The 17,377-nt window shown below is 39.6% G+C and overlaps 1 protein-coding gene across 2 annotated transcripts in view; it reads right to left on the bottom strand.

The window, feature by feature from the left end:
• ephb1 (EPH receptor B1) overlaps positions 1-17,377 on the bottom strand; it is a 298,219-nt gene that overhangs the window by 11,132 nt on the left and 269,710 nt on the right. The gene's annotated exons all lie outside the window — the stretch shown is intronic.

Raw genomic sequence — 17,377 nt, forward strand, 5'->3', positions numbered from 1 at the left:
CGTTGTACCGTTGTAACTGCTCGGCCACGATAAAGTCACATGGAAACAGGAACATCCAGGGACAAAAAAAAAAAAAAAATGCTGTTTCGGTGTGGAACTGTTCCGGTGGAAAAGCGGCATTTGATTCGCTACCCCTAATTAAGTTCAATCAGAGAGTGTCTGTCTGGTGTTTTGGCATTCTGAAGGCGTAATCATGATAAGCGACTTGGAAAAGGGAAAGATTGTTACTGGACAGTACTACGCTTTCGAATTAAAGTTGAGGGAAGCAATCAAGACGGAACTGCAGAGCGGCTGCTTGAGGGCGGATGTGCTCTTGCTTCAGGACAACACGCCTGTTCATACTGCGCAAGTTGCTTTCAATTACTACGCCCGCCCCACCCTTAACCTCTAGACTTGGCTCCACTAGACTTCTACCTGTTTCCTAAACTGAAATCACACCTACATGGTTGTCGGTTTGGAAACCATATGGCGTTTTTAAGTGATCAGGACGCCATTTTCTGTGATGGGATAGCAATGATTCAGCATCGTTGGACCGAGTGCACCGATGTCAACTGTCTCTGTCTTGCGAACTTTTTGACCAAGTACTTAAACATATACACACCCTGGATTGTAGGGATAGACCGATTATCGTCCGGGCCGATTATCGGTGCCGATATTTGGCACGTTGACAAATATCGGCATTGGCCTTTTTACGAATCTGAAGGCCGATAAAGCTGGAATCTCACCGAGCAGCGAATGCTTGCGAAGGTAGCAAATTTTGTGCTTTCATCAGGATTTGTAAGATGTTTGTAGACACTTTTTACTTGTTTCAAAGACATTTCAAACATATTCAGACAATTTTTCACTGTCTGCGAAGATCTTTTGAACCCTTTACATACATTTAATTTTGTATACATTTGTCACTGCTGCCACAGGGAAGTCCCAACACTTTTTAATTTATAAAAAATAATAATTAAAAAAAATCATAATTAGAAATTACGTTGAAATTTTGGAAAACTTTATTTACAGTTGAACATTTTAGAAAACTATTTATTTATTCGCTGCAAACACTGAAGTCCCAACACTTTTTAATTTATAAAAAAATAATAAAAATAAAAATAATAATAAATAAAATAAATTTAGAAATTAGTTTTAAATTTTGGAAAACTTTATTTACAGTAGAAAACTATTTATTTATTTATTTATTTAATTGCTTAATTTTGAATTTAGCTTACCACATGCTGATGACCCTGGAAGTTCCCTACAATTTCTGTTAATTTTTAATTCAACAAAACTGTCTATTCTTAATATGTTTAAAATTAAAAGAAAAGTTTGTTTTTTTTCACGCTATTATTTTCTCTTTTACTGCTTGAAATATCAGTTATCGGCCTCCTTGACGACTAATAATCGGTATCGGCATCGGCCCTGAAAAAGGCATATCGGTCTATCACTACTGGATTGCCAAGCCAATTAGTTCAGAAACGTTCCAGCAATACAAGGAGTGTGCACTCTACTTTTCAACTGTGAATGAAACACAGAGAGAAGAGATCAATAGTTAGGAGTTCAACTCAAATGACTTTCAATGCTTTCGCTGTATCTTCAGCAACCCCCCAAAAAAGTTTCAAGCAACTTGAGCCCGTATTTGATTGAGAACATTTGCGATGCTAATGAATTTCATGTCAAAGTTTGTTCCTAAACATTCGTTAAACAGCCTTAATTGTCTTTCTTGTGTTTAGCAAATACTGCGGCCTTGAGCTAACTCTGACATGAAATCAACTTTCGCTAGCATCACTAACGGTCAACCCTCAGTGGGATACGGGCTTTGATCTTATGATGCGCAACCAACCCTAATGTTGTGTGCAACTATAAACAAATGAAGGCATTCATATGAAACGCGGTCCAAATTGTAAGACTTTGGGTGAAATCCTCTTCAAAGGTTCCGCTGTAAACAGAGAGTAATTTAGAAGAAAACATTTCATTTTTTTTTAAAGATATTCCAATTTATTTATTCTCACTGACTTGCTCCCGTCTTTGCTCCATATTAATATCGAGTTTCACACTGCGGCACCCTGCTTGGATACAAGCTGGCCCGGGTAAAGACGCCGACTTCACAAAGAGACCGACAAGTAATAATATTTCCTTGGCGGCCGGGTCGGGAGGCAGCAATGCAAACCTCTTTGGTAATTACTGCTGTGGGCAAGTGATAGCGCTGCCAAAAATCCTGGTTTTAATAAGTCCTGAACGGCTCATGCTCGGAAGAAAAAAAAAGCAAAAGATAATAAAAAAGGGGGGAAAAAAAGTGTGTATAAACACTTTCCCCAGTAAAAAAAGAGAACGATGTTAATAGCACGGGGAGTCGGGTGGAGGGAAAGTGATGATGGAAATTAAAACAGACCTTGCATCAACAGAAAAACATCAAGAGTTGTGCGAGAAAACTCTGGCTGTGTAGAAATCAACAACCAGTTTTTTTTTTTTTCTTTGCTCAAAAGTGAAAGCGGATTCACACTAGGGGTGTGCTCAAAAAATCAATACGGCAATATATCGTTGCGGGCCTCATCACAATGCACGTATCGATACGCAGGCGTCAGAATCGATATTGCTAGTTAACTTTAAATCGGCAGTTCACGTTTGCCTTTGCGGCTTGCATTGTACCTAAAAAATAAAAACCAGCAGCGTCTTTGAAGTTAATTCCCTTCAATTAATGCAAAAATAGCTCACCGGTGATTGGACACTGTGTCTTGCTAAGAAAAATGAAAGCAGAGGAAGAATGTCAACATGTATTTATTTCTAAACTTAACACGGCACGTGTCTCAGTGTACCAATTTTCCTATATTTTGTTTAAAAAATAAAAATAAAATGTGTCTTATTTGGGATACATATGTATCGCGATACGTATCGTATCGCGGCCCCTGTATCTTGATACGTATCGTATCGTAAAGTTGGCGGCAATACCCAGCCCTAATTCACACACTGTCTCCAAATAAGACGGACAGTTGCATCCCCGTTTTAGACCACCGTGAACAAACCGGCATGGTCGTGAAACAACACAGGGGACGGGAAGAACAACCGTGACAGGCAGTGATTGCAGCGGGTTCCTAGCAAGATTTAAAAAAATAAATAAATAAATAAAATGCCTTGACTGTTAACAGTACAGGTGAGAAAACTAGTTGACCCTAGTCAAATGGAGTAAACGCAATGAAACCTTAAAGAACGTAAAAAGTAGAGCTCGGACGGACTTGCATACAAATCGTCATTTGTTTACCGATTAAGCAGCGAGTCCCAAATCAACTCAAATGGGTTACTAATTGTACTTTTGACGAAAAACAAGTACAGTCCAAAAATGAAAATTACAATATGATCATAATGGTAAATGTTTAATAGAGCGCACTTGTATAGTTGCTGTAGCTACATCAGATGTGGTCCAAAACGCACTTTACCAAACCTCATATTCCCGCGGAGTGTACAAAGACTGTAGTAGCAGTCACAGCTTTTATTTTTAGTTTAAAATGACTTTATTTAACCTCGAAGATCCCTTGCCGTGCCATCATTTTTGTTCATAAATCCATCCATGTTCTGTCGTACCAGCTAGCTAGCGCTTAGCTAACCTGGGAAGGTTTGCCTCACCAATCCAACGTTCTAGTTTGCAAACTCGAGATCGTGCTGGGACCGTGTCAGAGGTCAACAGTAAAATACTGAGGGGCATATTCACTAAGAATGCGCTGCGTCCGGTAATAGCGCGAAATATTGCACCACAACTGCACCCGCAGTCTCCGCCCAGTTACCCACCTATTCACTTAAGGATATTGCTCTAATCATATACCGGCGCAAACACGCCCACAAAACTGACAGCTTGGAGCACATTTGCACCTGATTTACCATACACGGCAATGGATTTGCGCCGAGAACGTGGTTGTTATAGTAACAGTTGCGAGAAAGATGACATTATCAGAAAGGATCGAGGTTGGACCGAGAGGAAGCGTTTAGAGGGCCATTAATAAGCTGTACAGACGACAACAACATCATTCATTCATAAAGTACAAATTATTGGTGCGTCGTTTTTAAAAAATATATTCTCAGTTTGGCGTGCGCGTACAGTATGCATCTGGCACGTAAAAATGATCGTAAAATGCCTCCCCGCCATTGCCGATGAGCCCGCGTTACGCAATGTGTCTTTAACACGGAAATATTTCCCCCTCGCTCTCTTTTTCTCTCTCTCTCTCTCTCCCCTCTCTGCGCGATCTGCCGTGGGCGTTGTGCTGCAATTGGCAAGCAATGCTGTCATGATCGAGATTGCAGCAGTTAATACATGCTTTCCAAAAACGTTATTTGCGTCACGCAAACGCGGTGTTGCTATTTGCGCTGGCGTTAGTGAATTAGACGCTGTCTATCAATGAGTCTCATTTGCATTGGGGTGGGCATATTTTGCGTCAAATGTATGCAAATGACCTCATTTACATATGCGCAAATAACACCGGCGCACCGTGACGCAATCTGTTCGGCAGAGCACTTAGTGACGGATTTCCCCATCTGCGCGTGTTTAGTGAATAGGCCCCTGAGTGCTAACGACAAAGGTTGAGATGGACTTTATTGAGTAATTGCTTAACATTTTAACACAACTATCATTAGCTGGCTAAACCTTCCCATACACGCGCAAACATTTCCGGGTGCTGCTCTCTACAGCACGCTTTATTCTGGCATCCATGGTCAAATGTGAAACGGGGAAATAATTCCACATCAATTAATTGCAGAAATGTTATTGATCCATGACAACTAGTATAATGTCTCATGGAGAAGGATGTGACATCAATATAGAAAGAAAAAAAAAATCCTTGAGTGCATCTAAATGCTGACATAAACCACAAGAAGACACTTTGCTGCAGTTTGTGACGCCTGAAACTGTTAAAGTAACATTTGTAGGTCCATTTCCCGAGTAGTCGATGTTAGGGCACATTTACTGCATCAATAAAAGTGAGACAAATTCTGTTGATGCTAGTAACAAAACAAAAAAAGGCAGGCAGCACCAACGTAAACATGACGTAAATACACCACTTAAGTGGAGTCATCACTATTACACAGCAAAATACCGCAAACCATAAAAAAAAAAAAGACCAACCCGGAATTCGGCATTCTTTTTTCACTTTGCAATTCCCTTCTCCTATTTCCTTTACTTCTCCAATTCAGTAATCCATTTCCCAACAATGCGCCCTCAAATGGACTTGAGCACATTTATTTGCCCAGGGAGAGAACTCCATCAACATCTTTTTAATGAAATCCTGAGAGCCACCATCGCTCCTGGATGTCTGCCCAAAGTGAGCGGGGATGGAGCGACGCTCTTGGAGGTGAGGAAGAGTGACAGCAAGATGAAGAATGGAAAGAAGCAAGGGTGGGGGGGGGAAAGAAAGCGGAAAGGCGCGGTGAGATGTTGGCTTTCGAAGCCACCCGCGGGAACGTCTGGTGACGAGATGGACGCGGGTCTTTTAACACATCTTTGGTCAGGTCACGCAGAGTTACGTTGTAGTCGTATACATGCCTGACAGCATGTTGCTATACAGTGGTACCTCTATTTATTGGTTCTGGAAGAAAGTTCTTAAGTAGAAAATTTTGTAAGTAGAGACGCATTTTCCATGTAAATGCCCTAATCCGTTCCAAGCCTCCCAAAATTCAGACATAAATGTTTTATAAAGTATAAAAATGCATCAAAACATGTAACAAATACATGTTACAATTAGATTATTGCACAATAAATGAGATTTGTGCGTAATGTAAAAAAACAGAATAAAGTAAAGAATAAAAATGATGGTCATTTACCTTTTTAACTGCTTTCCTCATCGTTTTTTGCCCTCTTTGGTTCATGTTCTCTCTCAGAAGTGTTTTTTTTTGTTTTTGTTTTTTTTTGCCTGGTGTTTTGTAAAGAACTGATCCATGGATGTTTTTTATTTTATTTTATTTTTTTATTTTTTTAAAACAATCCTTCGTTAATGTCCAATGCAAACATCATCTTCGTGAGCAAACGCCCGACTGGTGAACACTTTTTCTGGGCGATTCTTTTAAACAAATTCTGAAATTTCATGGAAACTTCCGGTATGGCGAGGCATCTTTTTGTGCAACTTACTGTGCCTTCATCAATCACCAATTGTTTGAATTTTTGCACAAATTCGTTGGCCGTTAGTTCATACATTTATGAAAAACTATCGGAACACCTCATGGGCCGCGGGATGAATGATGAGGACGCTGTATAGACACCGATCTAGTATACGCTCATACCTATGGTAGAGGTTCCTCTAAACCAATGGGATGCCAGAAACATGCACACACACCGATCTAGTATACGCTCATACCTATGGTAGCAAATAGCCATAGCCGAAAGTATGTTACGTTCGGTAATGCATTTTTACCTTTCGTATCTAGAAATTTCTTTTGTAACAAGAGGCAATATTTTCCCGTTGAGGAGTTTCGTAACTCGAAAATTTCGTATGAAGAGACGTTCCTAAGTAGAGGTTCCACTGTATATATATTCACTAATGAATTCTTGGAATATCTCCATGCTGTCTGAACTCGGAGTAAAACGGCACAAAATAGCCACCCCGACCATCTATGTAGGAAGGGGGATCTCGATAGAAAATGTGCACTTCACACTGTGCCTCCCAAGGTTAATCTTGGCTAAAATGATTGACAGCCCAATAAATTCCATCATTATACTTGAGAAAATGTCTTCCAGATGACCGCTATGTGGTCACACAGTAGAAATATCTATTTGCTTTGATTTGGCAGCAGAAGAAATCCAACTCTTGATGATGAAAAGTACACGTTGTTGGATTTCTTCTTCTTTTTTTTTTTTTTTTTGCACCCTTCACAGCTCATTAGGAAGAGGCAAAGTAGCCAGGATTAACATTTGTAGTACAAAATGAGATGTGAATTTGGCCTTCCATTTAAAGTGAGTTATTATACGTTGTTATAACCACATACATAGCACAGGTTTGAACAGAATATGTTATGATAACACAATTTTCTATGAGGATTTTGGTTGCTCTCCAAATTTCACAACTTTAGAGACATTCCATTTTCGAAACCTTTAAGCATCAACTAACTGCATGTTCTGATGTGCTAACTTGAATTAGATCATCTAATTTGCCTGATCCGTTAAATGGAAGGTGTCCAGTTTCATTTGAGCTATTCCATGTTCATCTCCGAGTGACCTTGGCCTGATAATTCATTTACAGCATGTGGAAAATTGGCGAATGCGCACTTGTAACTTAGTCTTAAACTGGAGCACAATATTAATGAATTTGTTTTTCCCCTTATTCACCGTCTTTGCAGTTACAGGGCAAGAATGTCTTCAGGAACTTTTTTTTTTCCAAGATGTGACGTCCCCGACAAGTCATTCATTTGAAAGATTAACTCATTCACTCCCAGCCATTTTCACAGAAGCAATTCCGTTCGCTCCCGGTCGTTTTACTGGATTTTGACTGATTTTGTAAAGCCCACAGAATATTGTGTTCAATTGCTATAAAAGCATGGAACCTATCAAAAGAAAGATTAAAGTCTCTTCTTTTATCAGGAAAAAAAATATGTTTCTATCTGTTTCCGTTTTGCAGTGATTAGCATTAGAAGAGAGGTAAGTTTCATCAGTTTTCACAAATCTATTCAAAATTGTAAGTAATTGAGCTTTTTTTCTACATGGCCTTGGTTGATCGCCTTTGCTCTGCTGCCACCTGCAGGCCGTTTGTGTAATAACTACCATTTCTGCAACCGTTCTTTGCAGTTGAGAGGCTGCATCAAAGCCTTCTGTATGCTCTAGCATAAAAAACAAAACAAATAAAAAAAACGTATAAATACGTCTTTGGGACACTTAAAACATTAAAAAAAAACGTATTTATACGTTATTGAGAGCAAATGAGTTAAACAGAACACTAGCCAAAAAAAACACGCACACAACTATGGTCCTTCATTTCCCTTACAAGGCCCTCAAATCGCTTTACATTCGACTACTCATTCACCTACTGATGACGCAGCATCAGGACCACCTGAGGGTTCAGTATCTTCCTCAAGGATACTTCGACACGGTCACAATGGCATGGGATCGAACTCACAACCTCTGGGTTGCGAGATGACCACTCTACCACTGAGCCAAGCCACCCTATGGGTGGACGTCAAACAACAACAAATGGAACAATAAAAATTCTTAATACGATTTTTACAAATTGCCTCTCGACATGCTGGGAAATGCAGCTCCAATGCCAGTCAAGCCAAGACTGCCAAATAAAAGCTTCATAAATGATTATGTACAGGAGTAAGACGCACCTCAGACAAAAAATGGGGGCTAGTGCCCTGTACTTGACCTCTTCTTTGGCCAGAGTTAAAGCATTAATGGATTATATTAGATTTGGATGGCTCACTGCCATGTGAATTTGTGTGATGCATTACATTAATCCAAAATTTAAAGTCTCATTTTTCTTTGCTGGTGGCACCAGTAAATTGAGTTGACCAGAGCAATTGTCAACAATAATATATTGGAGACTGATGGTAGTAAGCAATCGTTTAGTATTATGTATTAGTAATTAAATTGTGAACGCTAAGCCGAGTTCTTTCACCCCCTGTAAGATTTACCGTAATTTCCGGACTATAAACCGCGACGTTTGTCACACGCTTTCAACCCTGCGGCTTAAAAAATGATGCGGCTAATTTATGCATTTTTTTCTAACGGCCGCCACCGGCGCTCCAGCAGAAAACGTAAAAGTGAGACAGTTGGAATATATTATAATATACCGTATTTTCCTCACTATAAAGCGCACCTAAAAGCCTTCAATTTTTTCAAAAGCTGACCATGCGCCTTATAATCCAGTGCGCCTTATATATGGATCAATATTGAGCCGCAACAGGTCTCGCTGTCAAGACGCTATCGGTGACCCTGCACGATCGGTGACGCGCATGCGCAGAAGATCCCGCCATCTTGGATCGCTAGCTAATACTAATACTTTACCTCAGAGAAAATAATAAAACAGCTGTTTATTCATTTTGGAGTTGTCAGAAAGCTGGTTTGTAATCTATTAATAAAGTTTGACTGACCTATCTGACTATTTTGTTGACATTCCCTTTAGCGCAGCACCATCTAATGGATGCATAACGTAACCCCAGCCTCTACTATAGCACCATATATATGGAAAAAGTTTTAAAATATGTCAGGAGATCGAGCCTTTGGTGTTGCCGGTCCCTCCCTTTGGAACGACCTTCCACTAAATATTAGGCAATCCCCCTCTTTATCCTCTTTTAAAACACGTCTTAAAACACATCTGTATTCTTTGGCTTTTGGCTCATGAGACTTGTTTTTGGTGTTTTGTGGGGTGTATGAATTTGATGTTTAGTCTACTTCAGGGGTGCCCAAGTTCGACCTCGAGAGCCCCTATCCAGCCTGTTTTCCCATGTTTCTCTCCACTAACACACCTGATTCATGATCGGGATCGTTATCGGGCTTCTGCAAAGCTTGCTGATTAGCTGATCATTAGATTCAGCTGTGCTGAAGGACGGAGACAGGGAAAACAAGCTGGATAGGGGCTCTCGAGGACCGGACTTGGAGACCCCCGTGTCATGTTTTGGTTCTGTGGGGTTGGGATTTTGTTTTCTTTTGGTGTTTTTTTGGGAGTGTTTGTCTGTGGTTGGTGGTTTTTGTCATGTGTTCCTTGTTTCTTCCCTTGTCTCATTTGTTTAACAGTGTCCACCTGTGTGTGTGTCTTTCCTTCCCTGTGTGTGACCAATCACTGCCCTCAGCCACTTGTGTTTCCCCCAGGTGTGTCTCCTTAGCTAATTAGTGTTGGCGTATTTAGCCTGTTGTGTTTGTCCAGTCGGTGTGGGTGCATTGCTGGTGTTACGTGGGTCATGCTGGGTGTATTAGCTGTCAAGCTGCAATTCAGTCAAGTCAAGTCAAGTCAAGTCAAGTAAAGTAAAGTAAAGTAAAGTAAAGTAAAGTAAAGTAAAGTAAAGTAAAGTCAAGTCAAGTCAAGTCAAGTCAAGTCAAGTCAAGTCAAGTAAAGTAAAGTAAAGTAAAGTCAAGTCAAGTCAAGTCAAGTAAAATCAAGTCAAGTCAAGTCAAGTTTGCCCTCGTCAAGTCTAGTTTTGGTTTTCTTGCAGAGTTAATAAATCACCCTAAGTTGCCAATTCCCATCGTCTCATCTGTCTCCTCGATTTGGGTCCACAATCTTCTACATACCGTGACACCCTGGTCTACTTATTTATGCATTAATTTAATTATTCATTTACTTGCCAATTTCTTATTCATTTACTGATGTAAAATGTATTTACTTGCAAAACAAAATTTGTATACGCATTTCAAAATGTTTGCTTTGTTCTTGTTTTGTTACCTAATTACTTACTGCACAACTGATATTTATGTTTATGTACGGCGCTTTGTATACAGCAATGCCTGTTCTTAAAGCGCTTTATAAATAAAGTTGAGTTGAGTATAAATTTGCCGCATTTGAGGGACCCAGTTCCCACGAGCAACGCTTCCAGCCTCTGCCCGGGTGGGGAGGCCAGATACAGATCGCGTTCATTCGGTCACTGCACCGGGTGACTCATGCTTATCACGGGGTGAGGGGGGGGGGGTTGGATGCGGGATAGAGGCGGACCATCTCGCCACATGTGCACTTTGCATTCGTTTACACTGGCGGATGAAAAGAAGCATCTGTGCGCGTCACCAATGCGGTCGTTTGGAGTCAAGCCCATGCTCGGTAAGAGCAGACGGGAATAAGAGCAAAGCCGTTCCGTTTGAATGCATAAACTCTTCTCGAGCAGCATGGTGCCTGCTCGACACGCTTAATGCTGAATTTATGTTGCAGCATATTTTTAAACACGTCTGTGCATTTGTAAACAAAGGCTTTTTATTTGAACATGACAAATAGCCTGAGGAGTTAAGCCTTGTCGAGTCGAAGAGGGAGAATGACTGACAAGAGCAGGAACAAAATGTTTTTTCTTTACATTGACGTATGTCAACAAAGGAAAGGAAAACAAAAGAAATGGAAGGGCTTCTTTCAATTCCACCATCGCTTTCTTAGCAGCACTTACAGTAATAACATATGTCAGTAATAGGTCAAAACTGAGACTGAGATTCATTTTTGTAGTTAAAGGGGAAGTCAATCCACAAAAAAAAACCAAAAAAAAAAAAACCTTAAATATGATATTTTAGCCGAAATACGGTATTTTGGTTAATATTGCATTCATGGAATCTGGGTTAAGTAGCAAAATCCAGCAGCTTTAAACAATATCAGAAGGCGGCCATTTTGCCACTTTCTGCCAAGTGAAAAATGACATCACAATTTTCAGGTAACAACCAATCACAGCCGAGCTTCAGAAAACAAGTCTGCTGTGATTGGCTGAGCAACATTGATGTCATCTTCAGTCAACAGCAAGTGGCAAAATGGCCGCCCCCTGAGATGGATAAAAACGGCTGGATTTTGCTTCATATTCCACAAATGTCATATTAACTCATTCACTCTCAGCCATTTTCACAGAAGCAATCCCGTTCGCTCCCGGCTGTTTTACTGGATTTTGACTGCTTTTGCAAGGCCCACAGAATATTGTGTTCTATTGCTATAAAAGCATGGAACCTATCAAAAGAAAGATTAAAGTCTCTTCTTTCATCAGCAAAAAAAGTATGTTTCTATCTGTTTCCGTTTTGCAGCAATTAGCATTAGAAGACAGCTAAGTTTCATCAGTTTTCACAAATCTATTCAAAATTCTAAGTAATTGAGCTTTTTTTCTAGATGGCCCTGGTTGATCTCCTTTGCTCTGCTGCCACCTGCTGGCCGTTTGTGTAATAACTACCATTTCTGCAACCGTTTTTTGCAGTTGAGTGGCTGCATCAAAAAGTCTTCTGTATGCTCTAGCATGAAAAAAACAACAACAACAAAAACATATAAATACGTCTTTGGGACACCTAGAACATAAAAAAAACGTATTTACACGTTATTGGGAGCAAATGAGTTAATCAGAATGTCATGTTTAGACTATAGTGAAGTCACATAAAACATATTATTGTGAAGACATATTTAAGGTTGACTTTAACGCTACTTACTAACTGGCTAAATATTTATTTGCATGAAAATGTGTTTGTGTTTATTACCACTTGTTTTAATAAATGTTAGCAACACAATATTACTGAATGTGTCTGTGACTGTAAGACGGTTAAAATAGCCACTTTCCAAAAAGTGAGCAAGCAATATAACTGCTTCATAATACTGCTTATGACAGTCTTCAGTCAGTCAAATGATAGTCCTCTTCTTCTTTTTTTTTTCCTTTTTTTTTTAAAACAACCTTTTACAGTGGTACCCAAGAAAATGAGTTGTCATATGGACATTTACAACATTTAATCATAAAAACTGGCCCTGCAACTTGCATTTCATGAATAACACGCGAGCCAAAATGGAGCCCGGGGCCAGAGAGAGGGTGAAATGATGCAAAATAGCAAGCGGCCGAGTGACAGAAAACAGCAGCGCTTTTCACATAGCGCGAGCAGGTGGAGCGGAGCCGAGAGAATTTCGATGGGGTGGCGGGGGATTTGACGGACGAGCTTTGTTGAGAGCTCCGCGTGACCTCGCCTTTCAACCTCCCTCAGCCTCAATGACACAAACAAACACGGCAACGGGAAAAAGGTACCTCGATGGTGGGGTGGACGTACGATAAACACGTGTCCCCGCACACATACAGAAATATGCCGACTCTGAGTAATGCGCACAGAATGTGAAAGGCAATGATGAGTTTTCCACATCATCAGCTGAGTCGATAGAAAGAAAACCCGCACGTAATATATATATATATATATATATATATATATATATATATATATATATATATATATATATATATATATATATACAACAACCAATCACAACATTATGACGACTTGTACAAAATACAAAAACTGAGTTTCAGTTTTGATTCACACTGCCACAGAATAATAAAGTTAGCAATATTATGTCAGCGTAATTTACAGGTAATGTCAGAGTACTTATCAACAAAGTAAAGATGTTTTGTTATTTTACAGGAGTGATCTTTAATCTTTAACACACCTCATGACAATTGACATTGTAGGTTCTCACTGAAGGTTAAACTATACATGAAGATGTGGAGTTATGTACTAAAAAAAAAGGGAAATAATTGAAAACATGTTTTGTATTCTCGTTTCTTCAAAATGGTCACTTTTTGCTCTGGTGATTTTTTGACACTCTTTTGGCAGTCCCTGGATGAGTTGTCACCTGAAATGGTTCTCAAACAGTATTGGAGTTCTCAGAGGTGAGACTGCCAAGTGTGCAAAGCAGTCATCAGAGCAAAACGGTGGCTATTTTGAAGAAACTAGAATATAAAGCATGTTTTCAGTTATTTCACCTTTTTTTTTGTTAAATACATAACCCAACTTGTGTTCATTCTTAGTTTTGATGCCTTCAACAATTTATTATAAATAGTTATGAGAATAAAGCAAACACATTGAATGAGATGTGTATATGTCCCAATTTTTGGCCTGTACTGTACAGGGTGTGTCAAAAACAATTCCAGGACTGGGTATATATATACCGTATTTTTCGGATTATAAGTCGCATTTTTTTTTTCATAGTTTGGCCGGGGTGAGACTTATACTCTGGTGCGACTTATGTGTGAAATTATTAACACATTATTATACCATTTCACGTTATTTTCACACTAAACCGCAAGAGGAAGCGGTACATCGTCTACCTCCCGAGTTGGGGGAGTTGTTTAAAATTGACACCAAGGCTGAAGATTTCATTGGATTTAGTGATTTGGAGTGAAACTGATAGTTTGGTAAAGTTGTTAGCATGTTCTTTATGCTAAGAGTTATATGAATAACTTGTAGTGATGGGAACATAATTCACCCACGTAACGTTGGGACGAAGGGAGAGTTCCGGGTGGGAAGGTTTTGTTATGTGGAAAAGGGGAGTTAGCCTGTTAGCTTCTATCTGAGTGGTGAGTTGCTGTTAAGACCTCAGAAGCTGATGTCAATATAACGCCAGCCTTTGGCTCCGTGCTTCAACACTCCGCCTCCGACTCCCGTCACTGCTCGCTACAAACTCTTAATATGTTACGTCGTTACTGACATTACCAGGCATGTCAGTCATATAACATTGTTATACCGTACGTTTATTCAGCCTGTTGTTCTCTCTTTTATTTTTATTTTAAATTGCCTTTCAAGATGACTTGTATGTTTTTGGTGTTGGATTTTATCAAATAAATTTCCCCCAAAAATGCGACTTATATATGTTTTTTCCTTCTTAATTATGCATTTTTTGGCTGGTTCGACTTATAATTCGGTGCGACGTATAATCCTTAAAATAAGGTAATATGTGTGGCAAACCCAAACTACAAACTACACGTCACAAAGACTAAGGACAATTCATGGTTGCTCACAATGACCTGAGCATCTGACAGTTCCTTGTCAAACATATCCTCCAGGAGCAACCTGCCTGCTCACCTGACCTGGATCAGAGTCCATTTTTTTCCACTTGCCCAAGCTCAAATGGGTCATGAAGGGGACATTTTTGACAAAATGTCCAGGACAACAACATGGGAACGGATCTCTGAAAAATCCCGTGCGGGCTTCATTAAGGTGTGGCAGCCTTTTGTTTTGCATTGCCAGTTTCTAAGAATGCTTTTCTGAAGTTGCACCTTTCCTCAATTTGCCTCAGGGACAGTTAATGCAAATGATGTATTCTTTACACTCTGATTATACCGCATATTGGTTCTTCTGTGGTAATTCTGTATATATTATGGATGAATATGAATATTAATACCTTATGCTATAAAAAGTGGGGCTATTTTCGGACTGCCTTGTGATGTATTTTGACACATGCAAAGAGCTGAGATCAAAAGCATGCAGGTAATAGCCTGGTGAGTTCACTGCCTGCAGGTTCAAAAGAAGATTTCTTCAAATATAATTTTTAGTTCATTTAAATAAAGGTGAAGACAGGAAAATTAATCAAAAACAAGTTTGTAGTTGTACTACTTCACGTTCAGGTACAAACTTGCTTTATTCCATATTTCCTTTCATCGTTCTTAACAAAACGAAAATAGGTTTTGCTTATTGTGCTGAATTTCTTGCCACACTGATCCTTCGCCTAATATATTGAAGGCGAACACGCAAACAAGCTTCAGGGGACGTTGGGAGTTTTGTACCTCACCCAGGTGACTCGACGGCGTAATTAAGCCATCCACGGTCCCCTTCCCTTCGTCCCTCCGTGACCTGCTCAGCTATGACCTGTCGCAAACCAATCAGCACGCGAGGCTGCCGCCTCAGACGAGGCCGAGGGAATCGGGGAGAAAATTAAATTGCGCTAACATGCCGTGATTTACATTGCCATCGACCTCCTCCCCCGACAAATTAATCACCTCTTTTCCGACACCGCTTTTTTTTTTTTTATTCTTCTTTGCCGTTGTTGGCACAGCAATTACAGTGCACGGTGAGGGCCTGCTGGTGTGTTTAATGCGGACATGGGGGGGGTTCCACCTCCGAGGGGACGGATGCTCACCAAAATCAAGAGACATTTGGCTCATAATGGTCTTTTTAAAGCAAGCTTTGCAAATAACTCTATAGAAAGTATTGTTACCACTGTACAATGGTTCCATGAGTAGGGTGACCAAACGTCCGTTTTTGTTTTTTTTTTAAATTATTAAGATAGTCCTGTTATTGAGCATTGGGTGACACGTCCCGCTGTATTTCAAATGTTACAATGTATGACCAATGTGTGATAATCATCATAAGAATCTAACAAGAGAATTTTGTTTTTCCTCCAAAGTGTCATCACTAGTGTTGTTCCGATACCATTTTTTGGCCCCCGATACCAATTCTGATACCCAGCTTTGCAGTACCATACCGATACCAAAGTTTTTTTTCCTCAACATGAAAAAGCTGTCCTGCCATTGGTTCAGAGCATTCAAGGGCCAATAGGATATCTTAGATCGGCATGCAGTGAACATGTCACATACCAGGGAATGTTGTGCACGGGCGAGACACAAGATGCTGCATCCAAAGTCCTATATTAGCGTTGGAATTAACGGCATCGGCATGTTACTTGTTAGTAGTCACCGGTACCGATACCACTGTTTTAATGCAGTATTGGGGACTCTGCCGATACCAGTATCGGTATCGGAACAACACTACTCATCACTAGGGATGTAACGATATCCAAACATCACGATACGATATTTTCACGATATGAAGCTCACGTTACGATAATTATCACGATATTGTGGGGAGGTTGGCGATATTTAACTCATTCACTCCCAGCCATTTTCACAGAAGCAATCCCGTTCACTCCCGGCTGTTTTACTGGATTTTGACTGATTTTGCAAGGCCCACAGAATATTGTGTACTATTGCTATAAAAGCATGGATAATACCAAAAGAAAGATTAAAGTCTCTTCTTTCATCAGGAAAAAAAAAAGTATGTTTCTATCTGTTTCCGTTTTGCAGCAATTAGCATTAGAAGAGAGCTAAGTTTCATCAGTTTTCACAAATCTATTTAAAATTCTAAGTAATTGAGCTTTTTTTTCTAGATGGCCCTGGTTGATCTCCTTTGCTCTGCTGCCACTTGCTGGCCGTTTGTGTAATAACTACCATTTCTGCAACCGTTCTTTGCAGTTGAGAGGCTGCATCAAAGCCTTCTGGATGCTCTAGCATAAAAAAACAAAACAAAAAACAAAAAACGTATAAATACGTCTTTGGGACACTTAAAACAAAAAAAAAAGTATTTACACGTTATTGGGAGCAAATTAGTTAAAAAAGGTCACAATATTGTAAAAAAAAAAAAGCTCGTACTAAAAAAAAGCACAATATTGTGCTTTTGTACATAATATCAATGTTGTATTTTTATTATTATTATTATGTTTTATTTTTATTACGTTATGTTGTTAGTGCATGCACACATTGAGTTCCACTACATATTGACTTCACAGGCATATTATGTTCCTTCATCTGACAATTAGTGTAGATTTTAAACATAGATTGGCCAAAACATCCCTAATAAAAATTAAATTACACTAAAAAAAAAACAAAAAAAAACTAGCCACCAGAGGGTGCTAGAACGGCACACATGGAAATCAACCTGACTTTTTTTTTTTTAACATGTTTGTTTCATTTCAATATCGTGAATATGACGACGACGATATTGTGGCAGTTTTAATATCACGATATCATGATATTGCCCGTATCGTCATCGTTATCACAAGCTTGTTCGCACACAAACCTCAAAGCATCGTAAATGAGGCAAAAATGGATGAAAAACACCTGTAGCAGTGTGCGTGCACATCATTACCCGCACTTGTGCCACACACGCAGCAAGTCATACAAGTGTGTTGTGTATAACTGAATGTGTTTTGAACGAGATAAAGGAGAGGCA

Source organism: Festucalex cinctus, chromosome 1, assembly GCF_051991245.1.
Source record: "Festucalex cinctus isolate MCC-2025b chromosome 1, RoL_Fcin_1.0, whole genome shotgun sequence".
Taxonomy (NCBI): Eukaryota; Metazoa; Chordata; class Actinopteri; order Syngnathiformes; family Syngnathidae; genus Festucalex; species Festucalex cinctus.